At 50.0% G+C, this 16,032-nt stretch overlaps 1 non-coding gene across 1 annotated transcript; it reads right to left on the bottom strand.

The window, feature by feature from the left end:
- Window positions 1-6,739: 6,739 nt before the first annotated feature.
- Window positions 6,740-6,812, bottom strand: TRNAE-CUC (transfer RNA glutamic acid (anticodon CUC)). The gene has a single exon. It is a non-coding gene; the product is annotated as a tRNA-Glu (tRNA).
- Between the last annotated feature and the right edge of the window lie 9,220 nt (window positions 6,813-16,032).

Here is a 16,032-nt window from a genome sequence, read left to right as displayed (position 1 = left end):
GATGCATGAGTGCATGGGTGGAGACCATGAGTCCTTTCAAATTACAACACAGCTGAAACAGAAATGAAAGAGAAGGAGGGCAGTAAATGGAGAGGAGCATGGAATTCTAGAAAGGATTTGTTGTTATCGTTTTATTTTCAGATCGGGGATAGTAGAGGGTGCTTATCCATTACAATTGGGTTTGCTGTTAGCTTGTTATGGACTGAATGCCTGGTCCCCTGAACTTCGTATGTTGCAGCCTCAGTCTCCACTGTGATGGTATCCGGCGGGGGTGGGGGTGGGGGATGGGGTTGGGAGTTGATTAGGTCATGAGGGTGGAGCCCTCAAGAAGGGAATTAGTGCTTTATAAGAAGAGGAAGAGAGACCCAAGTCCTCTTCCTCTCCCTTCTCCTCTCCCACCCTCTCTCCCTCCACCATGTGAGGACACAGGGAGAAGATGGCCATCTGCAAGCCAGGAAGAGGGCTCTCACCAAGAGCCAAACCTGCTGACATAACGACCTTGGACTTCCCAGCCTCCAGAAGTGTGAGAAACAGATGTGTGTGGTGTGAGCCACCCATGCCGTGGTATTTTGTGACAGCAGCCCGAGCTGACTCCTTCTGACGCCGACCACAGGGTGTGGTTGTTCTGTCAGGGAAGTTTAGCGGTCGGCCATCCAGGGTGGGAGTGACAGCGACCCCCTCACGTCTGCCCTCCTGCCGGGAAAGTCTCCTGGGCACTTTCTTTGCCTCACACACACGGCTCAGAATCACCACCACCTCCCGATTCCCTCCTGCCTTTGGATGCAGGAACAGGGGCAGCACGTTTCTTAGCCGCAGGCTCTAGGAGTCGGGGCATGGGGCAAAGACTGAAGAGCTGCCTCTTTATTTGGGAAGTGACAGCCGAGGGCTGTGAGGGTGAGGAAACACCAGAAATGAGAGGACCGTTCTTCCCCAAGGGGCAGTAAGGAGACAGCAGTGGCTCCCCAGGTGCTGGGCAGAGCCCAGAGACAAAGGAAGGCGATGCATCTGCAAACCCCCTCACCTCCCATTGGTGCAGATCCGTCAACAGGGAGCTCCCCCGACCCAGGGTGCATGCTCTGGTCCCTTGGGGAGCTTTAGGGAGAACTTCCTCACTGAAACCAAATCTCCCAGCACCCTGATCTCAGACTTCGAGCCCCCAGAACTGTGAGAAATTAATGTCTGTCGTTTAAGTCACCCAGTCTGTGGTATTTTGTTATGGCAACTTGTGATTTTGAATAAGAAAAGTATATTTCATCTTCAGCCCCGCCTCCCACTTCCTGCCACAGAGCTCCTAAAACCTTTGGAATTTCCTAAAAGTGGGAGAGATAAAGGTATCTTTTGTTATTCATAACAAGCCCCTTTCAACCGCTGAGTTTATGTTAATGAAGTGACTTTGGAAAGCCCCCAGGGAGACCTGAGGGGGGCGGGGCTGGAGAGTGAGTTCAATCACCAATGGCCAATGATTTAATCAATCATGAAGTCCATAAAAATCCTCAAAGTACAGGGTTTGGAGAACTTCGTAGTGGAGCTTCCAGAGGGTGGCACCTCTGGAAGGGGCAGGGAAGCTCCTGCCCGATGCCCAGGTTGCCCTGGCTGCTCCGGAGTTATATCCTTTGCTCATGAACTGGTAATCTAGTAAGGAAACGGTTTTCCTGAGCTCTGTGAGCCACTCTAGCAAATTAATCAAAGCTGAGGAGGGGTCATGGGAATTTCCAATCTACAGCCAGTTGGCCCAGAAGCACAGATGACAAACTGGACTTGCGACTGGCATCTGAAGAGGGTGGGGAGTAGTCTCGTCAGGCTGGGCCCTCACCCTGTGGGATCTGTCCCTCTCTTCAGAGGATAGTGTCAGAATTGAGCTGGAGGGCACCCAGCTGGGGTTGTAGAGTTACTTGATGGGGAAACCAACATATGTGCACTTCAGAATAGTCTGTGAGTAGAAAGAACACAGGCGCTTTTCCTAGACGCAGTTAGAGCAGACTAACAGGCCAGCTTTGTGCCCAAAACTATGAGCAGCAAGTCGAATTCACCTTTGCTTCCCGCACAGCCGCTGACTGGGTGCCTGGTCCCAGAGCCCACGGTGTAAGCATCCCCAGGAGGGACCGAGTGAGCCCGGGGCCGCAGCCTCCCGCAGGGAGGGAGCAGCAGGGGAGGAGGGAGCTATCCATGTACAGTGAGGGCAGCGAGGGCTCACGGCCCCCTCTCTCTGTGGGTTCTCAACCTCACACCCAGTGGGGGAGGTCCTCGGGCCCAGATGGTCTGGCAGAGGAGCTGGGAGAGGTAGGGGAAGACGGGGTGTCATGGCCATGACCTTGAAGCGAACAGAGCCTTGGGCTGCCTCCCAAGGGCTTGCACGTCCAACTCTCTGCACCACCCTTTCCCCACTATTCTTTTTTTTTTTTTGGCCACGCTGTGTTGCTTACAGCATCTTAGTTCCCCAACCAGGGATTGAACAGGGGCCACAGCAGTGAAAGCTCAGAGTCCTAACCTCTGGACTGCCAGGGAATCCACCCTTTCCCCATTGATTCAGTTATTAAAGGGTGTCACCAAGTACCACCCAGCTCAGAGGCTTCCCATCATCGGCCCAGCCCTGCTGGCCCCCAGGCCCCCTCTTTGGCTGCTGGTATCCTGGGCATCACGGGGAGGCTTCTGTAAGTACCAGCCTGTGGGGAGGGGTTTGTTCAATGAGGGTTCACTCCATGGCCAGCTGCTGGACCCCCCGCCCCCAGTTTTGCCCCCAAGTGGCCTTTCTCAAGGCCCACTCACAGCCCCTCCCAAGCAGCTGTTCATCCCTTCTCACCGCTCCAAAATGGAACCTCCCTGGTAGGACCAGCTCCCAGCCTGAGAAGCTGGGGGCACGGCACCCCTTCTCTCCTCTTTCACCCTCACCCTCTTTATTCTTCTGCCCCCAAAGTGCTCTCTCTTTTTCTTTCGGTTAGATCCTTTCTGCAAAGGCCAGGCTAGCTTAACTTCCATGTACTTCCTGGGTGTAAAGGAAAATATTTGCGTTTTTCTCCTGGGAGGTGCGTTTAATGCTGGATCCTTTTTAAGCAACAAAGAAAACTAAGAGGAAAAAAAATTGTAGTTTCCATTTCAAACCAAGCTGTACGTTTATTTCCTGTCTCACGTCAGGCAGACATTTGTTGTCTGGGCCCCCCAAATGAGCCTGGGATGCAGCGGGGAATAAGATGTTTTCCGCCTTCAGCACTCCTTGTGGGGGAGTCTGAGCAAAAGACCCAAGTCACAGAGCAGAGGTAGTGCTGGCTAGAAGGGTGCTCAGGGACCCAGTGACCCCAGGGCAAGGGTGGCAGCTGGCCCTGCAGAGAAGGGGGGAAGGGTCCCCAGGCACCTCTCCATCACCCAGGTGTTGAGGCATAGAAGCGGGGTGGCAGGAGGGGGCGTGGTTCAGCACTCCAGGGAAAAAGGAGAGCTTGGAGATAGAAGACGCCCCGAGGCAGCTCCTTCAGGAAGCCCCGGGCTCCAATATCTCTGGAGCTCTGAGACACAGGGGGCTGAGTGGAGACTCCCCACACAATTCTCCAGGCCCTCTGCCATTAGGGTGTGGGGACCTGAGGCCTGTCAGAGGCTGGTGCAGGTGCCAGGTTGAGCACAAGGACACACCGTGTCCTCTGGCATATGTTAACTGACCCTAGGCAGCCAGCTGAAAACAGGCGCAGCTCTGAGGATGATGCCTCCCCAGGCTCCATGGGGGGGCTGTACAGCCTCCCTCCCAACCTGCACTCCTGGCTGACACACCCGCGGCAGCCCCGGGACCCAGGTCCTCCGGGATGAGCATCCTTCCCCACCGTCAGTCTGGGTGTCCTGATTTTTGGAAAATATGACCACCATCCACAGCAGATTGTACCCCAAGACGTCTGCAGGGAAGCAGATCACGTGTGACCTTCATGACCTGTCCCATCCCAGCTGCGCTAACATCTGGAAGCTTCCGTCATACGGAGCACTTCCCGCGGGCGGACTCATTCACTCCGCTTGACAGCCTGTGGTGAAGCCCAGACAGACAACCTGCCTTCTGAGGCTGGAGACTGGCGTCCCGAGGGGTGAGGGAGCTGCCTCGGGGCGCACAGCATGGACAGAAATGTGTGTTTGTGTCTGAGCTTCAAGCGGGGACCTGTGGTCCGTTGCTTTTCCATCGTCACTACTGTGCTTCTCTTGCAAGAAGGAAAACTTGCCGAGCACCTCTCTGGGCTGTCCCCGGGGAACCCTGCAAGGACTTCACAGGGCAGAGAGTGGGGAGCACACAGAGAGCCACCATGTGTGCCTCGACTGCCAACACGGAGAGGGGAGCTGCAGGGCCAGACCTCCTGCGGGGACATTGAGCTGGGAGGAGGTGTCTGCACAGCTAAGACCAGGAACAGCCCAGAGAGGTAAGAAAGGGCGGGGCCTGCAGACAAGGGGCGGGACTTTCAGGGTCACTTTATTTTTAAAAAATTTTATTTACTTATTTATTTTGACAAGTGCTATTGCTTTATCTTTTTTTTTCCTTTTTATCATTAATCATGAATACTACATTTTTTAAAGCATCTTTATTGGAGTATAATTGCTTTACCATGGTGTGTTAGTTTCTGCTTTACGACAAAGTGAATCAGCTATACATATACGTATATCTCCATATCTCCTCCCTCTTGTGCCTCCCTCCCACCCTCCCTATCCCACCCCTCTAGGTGGTCACGAAGCACAGGGTCACATTTAATTCTTGAATCGGCTTCGGAGGGAGGAACGCTGAGTTCCAATCCCTGCTTCTCAGAGATGAAGAAACCCAGGCTCAGAGAGGTTGTGCGACATGCCCAAGGCTACACAGCTGCAAATGGATTATCAGAAGCCCAAGTCCCGAGGTCTGACCTCTGGTCCGGGGAGGGCACCTCAGACACACCAGCCCCAGGCGCTGGTAGGCACCAAGCTCCCTGCTGGCTGCCCAGCCGGCAGAAGCGGTGGCGCTCTCGGTAGGAAGCCTGCCTCCAGTGCTGAGTCACTCTGGGCCCTGGCTGGTGTGGGCAGGAGGAAGGTGGCTGCCCGGGCTGTGGTGACCGCTTGGCCCTTTGCTCCCCAGGGTTCCCAGCAGCCTGGGTTCACGTGGCCTTGCCAGCTGCGGACAAGCCAACCCACCGACCCCTGCAGGGCCTGGCGAGGCCCCAACCCTCACTTGTCACTGCGTGTTTACTGGGCTGGGGCTGCCCCATGCCCCTCAGCATGCTCACAGGTTGGGCCGTGCCGGCAGGTAGCCCGTCATCGTGCAGCCCTGCCACAGTGCTGTGAGGGAGCAGTGCAGGACCGGAGGGCGCTCAGGGAGGCCACAGTTGAGCTTTGAGATGAGCCTGAAGGGTGAAAAGTGCGTAAGATAAGTGAAGAAGGTGAGAAGGGCCTTCCCAGCGGGGGTGGCGTGGGCAAGGTTGCCTGTGGGGTTGCTGGAGGGATCCCAGGGTGGCCCGTGCAGACTGGCCGATCTGGGGAGAGGCCAGGGAGAGGGGAGGCCGACTTCTGCTGTTAGGGGCCTGCCGACTTGCGGTGGGCCCCGATTCCTCACCTTTGATCTCCACTTTGATCAGGCGCTGGGTGGACTCTTGGGCAGGGAAGGCTGGCCGGGCTGGCCGAGGGGTCCTGCCTCAGGGCAGCCGGTGGTGAGGACGGCTTGCAGGGCTCAGGGTCTCATGTCTTCACTGAGATCAGAAGATGGGGGTCTTGGGCACAAACCCTGTGGGGAAGGTCCCTACCCTGTATATTCTCACCCAAATGCACATCTCTGACGGGGAGTCCCTTCCGAGAGCAGGGCTGTCCGGGCCTCACCTGACTTCTGCACAGGCAGGCCCGGCCCTTGCTTGCCTCTGCCCTCGGCCGGGGCTGCAGCGGGTCGCTGAGCTCAGTGCTCTGCTCCCTCTGAGCTGACGGTCTTTTCTGGCAAATCTAGACAGCCTCCCGGAAAGGTGGAGGAGGTGAGAATAGCCCCTGAAGCGATCCAGCAGATCCCCTGCTCCCAAAGCAATGCCCAGCACCACTGCAGCCTCAACCCCGAAAGAGAAACAACAAAGCCAGGTGCTTTACTGTCCACAAAGCGCTTTCAGCTTCCTTTTCTCGCTGACGTCCTGGCCCCCCTCCACCTGAAGACAGTGATGCTGAGAGCTCCTGCTCTGGGAGGGGGAGGCGCAGTGCGTGTCGGACCAACGGAGGGCTGGGTGGGTCCGGAGACCCAGGTTCTGGAGCTGCCCGAGACTCAGGGCATGGCCCAGGCCTGCCTCCACCTCCCCACACCTGTAACTGACACATGGGGGCGTTGGTGGGGGGATTATTTCAGACCCTGTACCCCTGGAGCCTCCCGTGAGCCTCTAGACCATGCGCCTGAGAGGCTGCGGGTAATGCTGGGGGTTCTGTTGGCAGCTGGTCTGAACTCCAGAGACAGCGGACAGAGAAGGAGCCATGTTCTCCCCAAGTCAGGACAGGATGCTGCCCAGTCAGCCTGGGTTAGCCCATCGCCAGGACCAATTTTAGAACATTTTTATCACCCCAAAAAGAAACCCTTTAGCAGACACCTGCCCATTTCACTCCAACACAGCCTCCAGCCCTAGGAGACCACGAATCTACCAAGAAAATAAGATGCTTATACATTGGAGGTTAGATCTTTGAAGATCCTAAACCTGTCTTAACAGTGTAGATACGAATGTATGCTGACTTTTTCTTTCTTTTTTTCCTTTTTTTCTGCCATGCCGCACGGCTTGTGGGATCTTAGTTCCCTGACCAGGGGTTGAACCTGGGCCATCGGCAGTGAGAGTGCAGAGTCCTAACCACTGGACCACCAGGGAGTTCCCTGTGCTGACATTGACATTTCTTTTCTTTCTTTCTTTCTTTTTTTTTCTTTGACATTTCCTTTCACTGGAAAAGCCCTAAGACCCCCCACCCCCTGCCCCCAGTCAATATTCCATCTTGACGCTCTCCCTTTAAAGTATACAAAGTATTTTTTATTTCAACTGCTTTTTCATGGAAATCTTTCTAAGATATTGTGAGAATTGCCCCAACAGTCATCCTCTTCCTGTTCCTTAACTACAGGATCTCAAATTTATTTGGAGCTGCAAAGATCTCATTGAAGGACTCCACATTTTCCAGCTTCCTTATTGGAAGGTGTAGCTATAACAAAGTTCTGGCCAGTGAGATGTGAGCAGAAGTGTTGCGTGGCACTTACTTTCTCTTTAGAAAGGAGGGAGATGCCTCTTTTCCCTTTTTCCATCCTTCTGCCTAGAAAAAGTATGTAAGTGTTGGAGATTTTGCAGCCATTCTGGGCCATGAGGGGACTTTGAGACTAAAGATGATGCAAGGAGGAAAAACACAAAAATAGAAGACCAAGTCCCAGTCACCTGGACAATTTTAATCCCAGGCTTCCTGTCTTTGGGCTATTTCCTGTCTCTGGGTTTCTCAACTTTATTGAGTTATAATTTACATAAAATAAATTGCACCCATTTTAAGTGTACAGTTCAATGAGGTTTGATGTATGTATATACCCATGCAACCACCATCCCAATCAAGATACATATATATATCCCCGTTACCCCCAAACGTTTCCTTGTACCTTTTTGTAGTCAATCCCCACCCCCTTCCTCCATATACCTACTCTATCTGTCCCATAGATTAGTTTTGCCCTGGTCTACTTTTATAAGAGAAAAAACGAAATGTTTACTTTGCTGAAGCCAGTATTTCTTGGGCCTTTATTATTTGCAGCTGATTCTAATGCAGAATTGAATATATATATATTACACAGTCTCAAATAGAGGCTCCTAAACACATTGTATGTGACATGTTTTTGATCACTTCAGACCATTGTTAGATATCCTGTGTCTTTGATCGTTCCCTGGGAAACAGATTTGGAGGTGAGATCTTCAGGCAGGAGGTTTATTAGGGAGTGCCCTTGGGGACACACCTCTGCAGGAAGCAAGAGACACAGAACGAGGCAGCTACAGCAGAGCCTCAGCCATCCTCACAGGGAGCTCTGAGGCTGGGGAGACCTTCAGAGACGTCCTGAGCTGTGTCCCCAAGCTAACAGTTACTGGATGCGGGCTGTCCCTGGGGAGCGGTGAACCTTAGGCCAAGCAGCTCTTTTTACTCAAGGCAGTTCCCAGGGAGGGATGAGCCGAGAGCCATTAGTAGCCAACACTCCCAGCAGCTGAGGTGTGCGTGTCTAGGGTCTGATGGGGAGTCTGGGCGGCGCATCACAGCAGCCAGGATACAGCGAGTTCTGGGTGGCATCCTCAGGGCAACTCAGGGGCGTGCGAGCGGCTTGCCCTTGCCTGGCAAGATCTTACGTCCCTCTTGGGGCAGATGCCTGGCTCTGTGGGCCCTGAAGCTCTCAGAACAGCAGAGGCCTGATCGTGGGGGCAGGGCCATGAGTTGTCAAGGAAGCTGTCTGCTCTGCTTCTGCTGGAACTTCCGTGCGCTTCTCCTCCTGGATCCCTCTGGACAGCCCCTCCTACACCCCCTCCCCAGGGAGGCTGTGGCACCAGATGCCTTCTCTCACTGTCTCTTAAGCTTCCCCTCATAGGGGCTGCCTTTGCACACCCTGACTTCGGCAGTGCCTCCTCCTGTCCCGGCCCTTCCTTAATTTTGAGCTTTACGGTGACTTTGACCCTGCTCGAAAGACATGAAATTTTAACATCCTTCTGAGCTACTCACATTCCTCTGTTGTGAGAATTGTTTCTAATAGCCTGCTTTATTTTACCAACTAAGGCTGAAGCTTCTATAGAATTCGGCACCTGGGCTTCATAACAACTGTCTCCACCACACCAAGGGCCCTTCCCTTGGTTTGAGGGTTGCATTCCAAAAAGTTGAGGTTCCTGGCACTTTGACTTTTAGATTAGCCGGACTTTACCATAGATCAGAACTGGAGACTTAACATCAAATAAAATGTGGGTCAAGGGATACTATTCATGTTACTTTTTAATGAGAACTATTTAAAATACAGGTAAGTACTGGGACTTCCCTGGCGCTCCAGTGGTTAAGACTCCATGCTTCCACTGCAGGGAGCACAGGTTCAACTAAGATCCTGCATGCCACGTGGCGTTGCAAAAAAAAAAAAAACAAATAAATAAAATAAAATAAAATACAGGTAAGTACAGAGAATATCAGATACCTATGCATCCACAACAGAGTGGCTGTCAGGACATAGTGGCTTCTTTTTTTTTTTTTGGCCATGCTACAAAGCCTGAGGGATCTTAGTTCCCCGACTAAGATCAAACCCGTGCCCCCTGCAGTGGAAGTGCAGAGCCCTAACCACTGGACCGCCAGAGGATTCCCTTCATATTTTTAGAAATAATGTACGTCAGGTATCAGTGAGGCCCCTTCCATCACTCCAGTCTTTGTCCCACCCTGCCCTGTTCCAGAAACAATGCTTAACCTGAATTAGTGACATTCTTTTTCAGTCCATTTCGATACTTTTGCTATATTTGTATATATTTACACAGATATACATTGTATCGTATGTTTTAAATAAACCTAAACAGTAACATACCATAGAGTTTCCATTCCTTGCCTTTTTAAAAAATTCAGTGCTGTGTTTTAGATCTGTCTACGTTAATTCAGATACATCTAGTTAGTTGATTTTAACTGCGGTTTATAGGAGCCCATCGTGTGACTATAAAGTGATTTATTTACTCATTCGCTGACTGCTGGACATTGACGCTGCTTTCAATTTTCACTCCTCCTTTGTTGCGGTGATGTTCTTGCACATGGACTTCTGGCTTCTGCACAGAGGTTTTCTTGGGGTGGATAACCGGAGGGGGCGACAATTGCTGGACGGAACGGTATTTGCCTCTCTGCTTTACTAGATGTTGCCAAATTGCCCTCCAAAGCGATTGTCGCAATTTCCCCTCCGTGTACTCGCGTCCCTTACTCACATCCTCTTCACTACTTGGTACTGGTAAGGAGTAACCCTATCTCTCTCGTGGTTGCTTTATTTTGTCTCAGCTGCTGAGGAGGCTGGACATCTTTCATGCTTATTGGCCACTCGGATTATGTCTTCTGTGCAATTCCTTTTTCACTTTATAAAAGAATTTTGCCCTTCAAGTTTCTTTTAATGTCATGTTCTTGCAATACTAAAAAAAAAAAAAAAAAAAGTAGCCCCACAGGTCATGTGAAGCTGCAGGGAAAAACTCTTACGTAGGAGTCCAGGGCAGAGTCTAGCTCCCACCTCGATGTTATTATCTATATAATTTGGGGCAAATATCTTCCTCTCTGATTTTTAAAAGTTTATTTTTCAAGTGTACAGTTCAGTGGTTGTAAGTATATTCACAAGGCTGCACAGCCATCTTCCCTGTCTAATTCCAGAAAGAAACCCCGCGCTCACTGGCAGTCAGGCTTCCTCCATTTTCCTCAAGTCTCAGACTCTGGCAACCACTAATCTGCTGTCAGTCTCTACGGATTCGCTTGTTCTGGACACTTTGTGTAGCTCCTTTCACTCAGCACAATGTTCTCAAGGTTCAATATGCTGTAGCATGTATCAGTACTTCATCTCAAGGGCTGAATAATATTCCACTATTATGGTTAGACCACATTTTCCTTTTTTCCTTTTTTTGGCCATGCTGCACTGCACAGCTTGTGGGATCTTAGTTCCCTGACCAGGGATTGAACCCGGGACCTCAGCAGTGAGACCGAAGAATCCTAACCACTGGACCACGAGGGAATTCCCAAGACCACATTTTGTTTATCCATTCCTCAGTAGGTGGACTTTGGGTTATTTCTACTTTGTAGATGTTATGAATAGTGTTGCTACGAACATTCATGCACAAGTTTTGGGGTAGACATATGTTTTCAAGTCTCTTGCGTATATACCCAGGGGTAGAACGGCTGGGTCATATGGTAACTCTGTGTTTAACTTTTTGAAGACGTGCCAGACGCCACAGCCATCACACCGTTTTGTATCTGCTCCCCACCAACCGGCAGTGGACGGAGATTCCAGATTGTCCCCATCCTACCAACACTTGGCTATTGTCCATCTTTTTGACAATAGCAACCCTACTGGGTGTGGAGTAATCTCACCGAAGTGTTGATTTGTATTTCGCTGATGACTAATGATGTTGATCATCTTTTTCTTTTTTTTAATATTTATTTATTTGGCTCTGCTGTGTCTTAGTTGCGGCATGTGGGACCTTTAGTTGCAGCATGTGGGATCTAGTTCCCTGCCCAGGGATCGAACCCGGTCCCCCTGCATTGGGATCGTGGAGTCTTAGCCACTGGACCACCAGGGAAATCCCTTGATCATCTTTTCCTGGTGTGTGCTTATTGGCCCTGCATATATCTTCCTTGGAGAAATGTCCATTCATGTCCTTTTCCATTTTTAAATTGGGTTGTCTTTTTATTGTTGAGTTGTAAGTGTTCTTTATATATCCTAAATAAAAGTTCCTTAGATATTTAAGTTGCAAATATCTTGTTCCATTTTGCGGGTTGTCTTTTCACGTTATTGAGAGTGTCCTTTGAAGCACAAAAGTTCTATTTATTTATTTGTCTGTTTGGTTGCGCCGGGTCTTAGTTGCGGCAGGTGGGCTCCTTAGTTGCGGCTCGTCAGTGGAGCACAAAAGTTTTTAATTTTGATGTCTAACTTGTCAGTCTTTTCTTTGGTTGCCTGTGTTTTGGGGTCATAGCTAAGAAACCATTGCCTGATCCACAGTCAAAAAGAGTTATGCTTAGTTTCCTTCTAAGAGTTTTATAGTTTTAGCTCTTACATTTAGGTCTTTGATCCATTCTGAGTTAAATTTTTGTAAATGGTGTGAGGTAGGGGCCCAACTTCATTCTTTTTCAAGTGACTATCTAGTTGTTCCAGTACCATTTGTCGAAAAGACTATTAGGCCCTTGAATCGCATCTAATCCAAACTGAGATGTGCTGTAAGTACAGAACACACGCTGAATTTCAAAGACTTAGTATGAAATAAAAAGAATGCAAAATGTCTCATTCATAATTTTTAGATTGATTACATGTTGAAGTAATAGTTTTTATAGATTGAATTAAATAAAATGTATCATTAAAATTAATTTCATCTGTGTGGTTTTACTTTTAAAATTGTGCCTGCGTCTGTGGGTTGTGCTGTCTTTCTGTTGGGATTTGGACACTGTTGGCTGCAAGAAGGTACAGGACTGCAGGCTGTTCCTTGCGCCCCACAGTAGCTGTGGAACTGTTGCAGGCACACACCTATTGTCCTGCTCAGGGCATGTACCAATTTCTCAGGCACCAGGAGCTCTATTTCCCAGAAAGGAAGCCATCAGGAGCAGAGCTGGAAAGGAAAGCAGCCTTTTCCAGTATGAACTGGTTTGAAACAGTGGTCAAGCCACTGTTTGTGTTTGGCTTTGGGTTTTGTCCTTTCGAGGGAGCCTTATGCAGCCAGACAGACTCTGGGCTGTTCGCCACTTCATTCACTGACATGGAAAAGATGTCAGGCCTGGCGGGCAGAGCCCTGGGCTGGGGGCTTCGGCTTGCGGGGGCTGGCAGGCTGCTGCCCCGATGCCTCCTCCTGCACTGGGTAACCATGTTATCCACAGCCGTGCTGTGCATGGACACACGCCCTGGCCCATCTTGCTCTGCAAATCAACAACATGCATCTGCCCTGGGGGCTCTAGAGCAACCCGCCCGCCTATCCTTGCGAGCCACCGCTTTAAGATCAACACCCTCGGTCCTTGGTCTGCACTGCAACAGAGGACAAAGGCATTCCCATTCCGAGGTGCATCTGAATGCACCTCTCCCTGTAGGCACCTGAAGGCAGAGCACTCGCGAGGAAACAGCTCAGAGAGGGTAGCTGTTCTTGTCCAAGCAACACAGCTAAAACCTGTCGGAGCTGGGACCGGAACCCAGGTCTCCTGACAGACTCACTGCGATGATTTTCTTTATACCTTTGTTCTGAGTCAGCTCGCCTTTGATGTGATGATGATGTTGGTGCTGATGAAGGTAACGTACTGATCATTTATTGAGTTTCTCTCATACCATAGGCCCTTGTACACACATTTGCCTCTCTTAGTGCAGGGGAGACATTAATATCCACATTTTACAAATTAGGAAATCAGAAACCTGGTTTATCTTGACCCCCCCCGGAGCTTGCAAGGATGATGGGGAAAGGGGGATCCATCAGAACGTGCCCCTGAGTCACATTCCCTGGGTGACCCATGGACCACAGCATCATCTTTGGGGGCCGCCACAAACACTGGTGGACCTCAGGGCTAAGCAAGATGGGCTAAATGGTTCAATTTCCCCACCTCTGAGCATCCACTGACCAGAGGCAGGTCCAGTGATTCTTACTGTCGGTGCTGCCAGCCAGTTCTCTGCCTGTTTCCTTTGCCTCAGCTTCTGGGGTCAGGAGAAGGGCGGGCAGCCAGAGGGGCCACCGTCGCCCGCTCTATTCCTGGCCGTCACACTGTAATTACCAACGAAACAGTGACAGAATAAAAAGAGGACCTGGAAACAAGCGGGCCTCCACCTTCTCAAACATTCCGGAGCAGGGGTTTGTGAGCTAGAACTTCATCTATTTGAAAGGACCTCCCTAGTAAGATGCACACTCAAGTTCAGCAAGGTAGTACAGATAGTTTTTTTAAATAGTATTTTTTCTGATGCCTGTGTGGACCCAGCACAGTGACACTGAGTCTGGCTTTAAACCTGGCTGTCACTGATTCTAATATGCAACCTTACACACCTCATTTCTCCAAGCAGAAGTGTCCTCACCTGTAAAATGGGGGGGAAATAATCTCAAGAATGTTGGATGTGGTCTATGTAAAAGTGCTTCCAAAACAACATCATACCCCAGACATAGAAAACAAACTTACGGTTACCAAAGGGGAAAGGGGGTGGGGAGGGATAGATTAGGAGTTTGGGATTAACATATGCACACTACTATACATAAAATAGATAACCAACAAGGACCAAAGGGACAAAGTACCCGTTGTCGTACCCTAACTTGTACCCTAAACAATACCCGTTCCCTAACCCTAACCCTAACCCTTACCTATAGCACAGGGAACTATACTCAATATTTTGTAATAACCTATAAGGGAAAACAATCTGAAAAAGGATATATATATATATAAAACAATCACTTTGCTGTACACCTGAAACATTGTAAATCAACTATACTCCAATAAATTAAATAAATAAAAAGAAGACAGACTAAAAACAGAATTTGTAAATAAAAAATCAAATAGATGAAAATATTTAATATCTGTCTCATACAGAACGTGAATGGTAATCTTCATCTCCAAGGAGATTTTAGAAAGGATAACAAAAAGGGAAGTATTTTGTAATAACCTATAAGGGAAAAGAATCTGAAAAAGAATATGTATATATATCTGAATCACTATCCTGTGTACCTGAAACACAGCATTGTAAATCAACTACCCTTCAATTAAAAAAAAAATCATAGAGCTTCCCTGGTGGCGCAGTGGTTGAGAGTCCACCTGCCGATGCAGGGGACTCGGGTTCATGCCCTGGTCCGGGAAGATCCCACATGCCGCGAAGCGGCTGGGCGCGTGAGCCATGGCCGCTGAGCCTGCGCGTCCGGGGCCTGTGCTCTGCGGCGGGAGAGACCACAACGGTGAGAGGCCCGCGTACCGCAAAAAAAAAAAAAAAAAAAAAAAATCATAAAAGTCAGATATTATTAAGAATAATCAGAGTCATTCCTGTTTTCACAGCTATCATATGGAAAACAAGTCGTATGACACCCGTTATGTGTTGAATTGTTCCCCTGTAAAGATGTTGATGTCCTCACCCCTGGTACCTGTGAACGTGACCTTATTTGGAAATAGGGTCTTTGCAGTTGATTGAAGTGGGGTCATGAAGGTGGGCTCTAATTCGATGACTGGTGTCGTTATGAAAAGGGGGAATTTGGACACAGAGACAGACACACACAGAGGAAAGCTGACATGAAGATACAAGGAGAAGACAGCCACCTGTGAGCCAAGAAATACCCGAGGCTACAGAAGCTCGGGGAGGGGCCTGAAAAGACTCTCCCTCACAGCCCTCAGAAGGAATCGACCCAGCCGACACCTTGATCTTGGACACTCAGCCTCCAGACTATGAGACAATGAATATCTGTAGTTTAAGCCACCCAGTTTGTGGTACTTTGTTACCAAAGCCCCAGGAAACTAACGTAACACGCTACTCTGAATTTCTTGCTCTATTGATTAAATCCACATGTGCTTATTTATTATTTTTTAAAATTTATTTATTTAATTTATTTATTTTTGACTGCGTTGGGTCTTTGTTGCTGCGCGCGGGCTTTCTCTAGTTGCGGTGAGTGGGGGCTACTCTTCATTGTGGTACGCAGGCTTCTCATTGCGGTGGCTTCTCTTGTTGCAGAGCACCACGGGCTCTGGGCGCGTGGGCTTCAGTAGTTGTGGCTCGCGGGTTCTAGAGCACAGGCTCAGTAGTTGTGGCTCCCGGGCTTAGTTGCTCTGCGGCATGTGGGACCAGGGCACGAACCCGTGTCCCCTGCATTGGCAGGCGGATTCTTAACCACAGCACCACCACGGAAGCCCCACATGTGCTTATTGAGTGACCACTGCATGCTCTCCACGAAGCTTCATAAGGGGTATTGAAGGAGCTGCCGACACAGAAAGGAAGATTCTCGGTTGTATCTCACCTGAGGGAGAACATGCATTCCTTAGAAGTTCAGAGAAGGGAGAAGTACATCTGAGCTGAGGGATGGAGGGCCAGGTGGGAGCTGAACTGAGCCTCAAGGGACGGGTAGGTACCAGATTGGTGGGGAGAAAAGGGGAAGCCATGCTGTGGGAGAGAAGAGCCTGGGCAAAGGCGGGGGAGTCCAGGAATGCGCCCTGTCTGCTTCTGTACCTTCCCAGGGCTTTTTCATCCTCCAGCCTCTGCTTCTCCCCTGGCTCTATTCTCCCCTCCTCATCTTTCCAGACCCAGCAAGAATGTCACCTGCTCTGTGAGCCTCTTCTGAGCGGGTTTTGTGTGTCGTCATAGGTGGTCACAGCTCAGACCTTGATGACAGTGATTACCGTGCTCTGGTGGGCATCTGTGGCCCTGTAACTGAGCTTCAAATT

Source organism: Globicephala melas, chromosome 12 (genome assembly GCF_963455315.2).
Source record: "Globicephala melas chromosome 12, mGloMel1.2, whole genome shotgun sequence".
NCBI lineage: Eukaryota > Metazoa > Chordata > Mammalia > Artiodactyla > Delphinidae > Globicephala > Globicephala melas.
The sequence above is the reverse complement of the archived record's forward strand: the minus strand, read 5'-3'. Positions and strand labels throughout refer to the sequence as shown.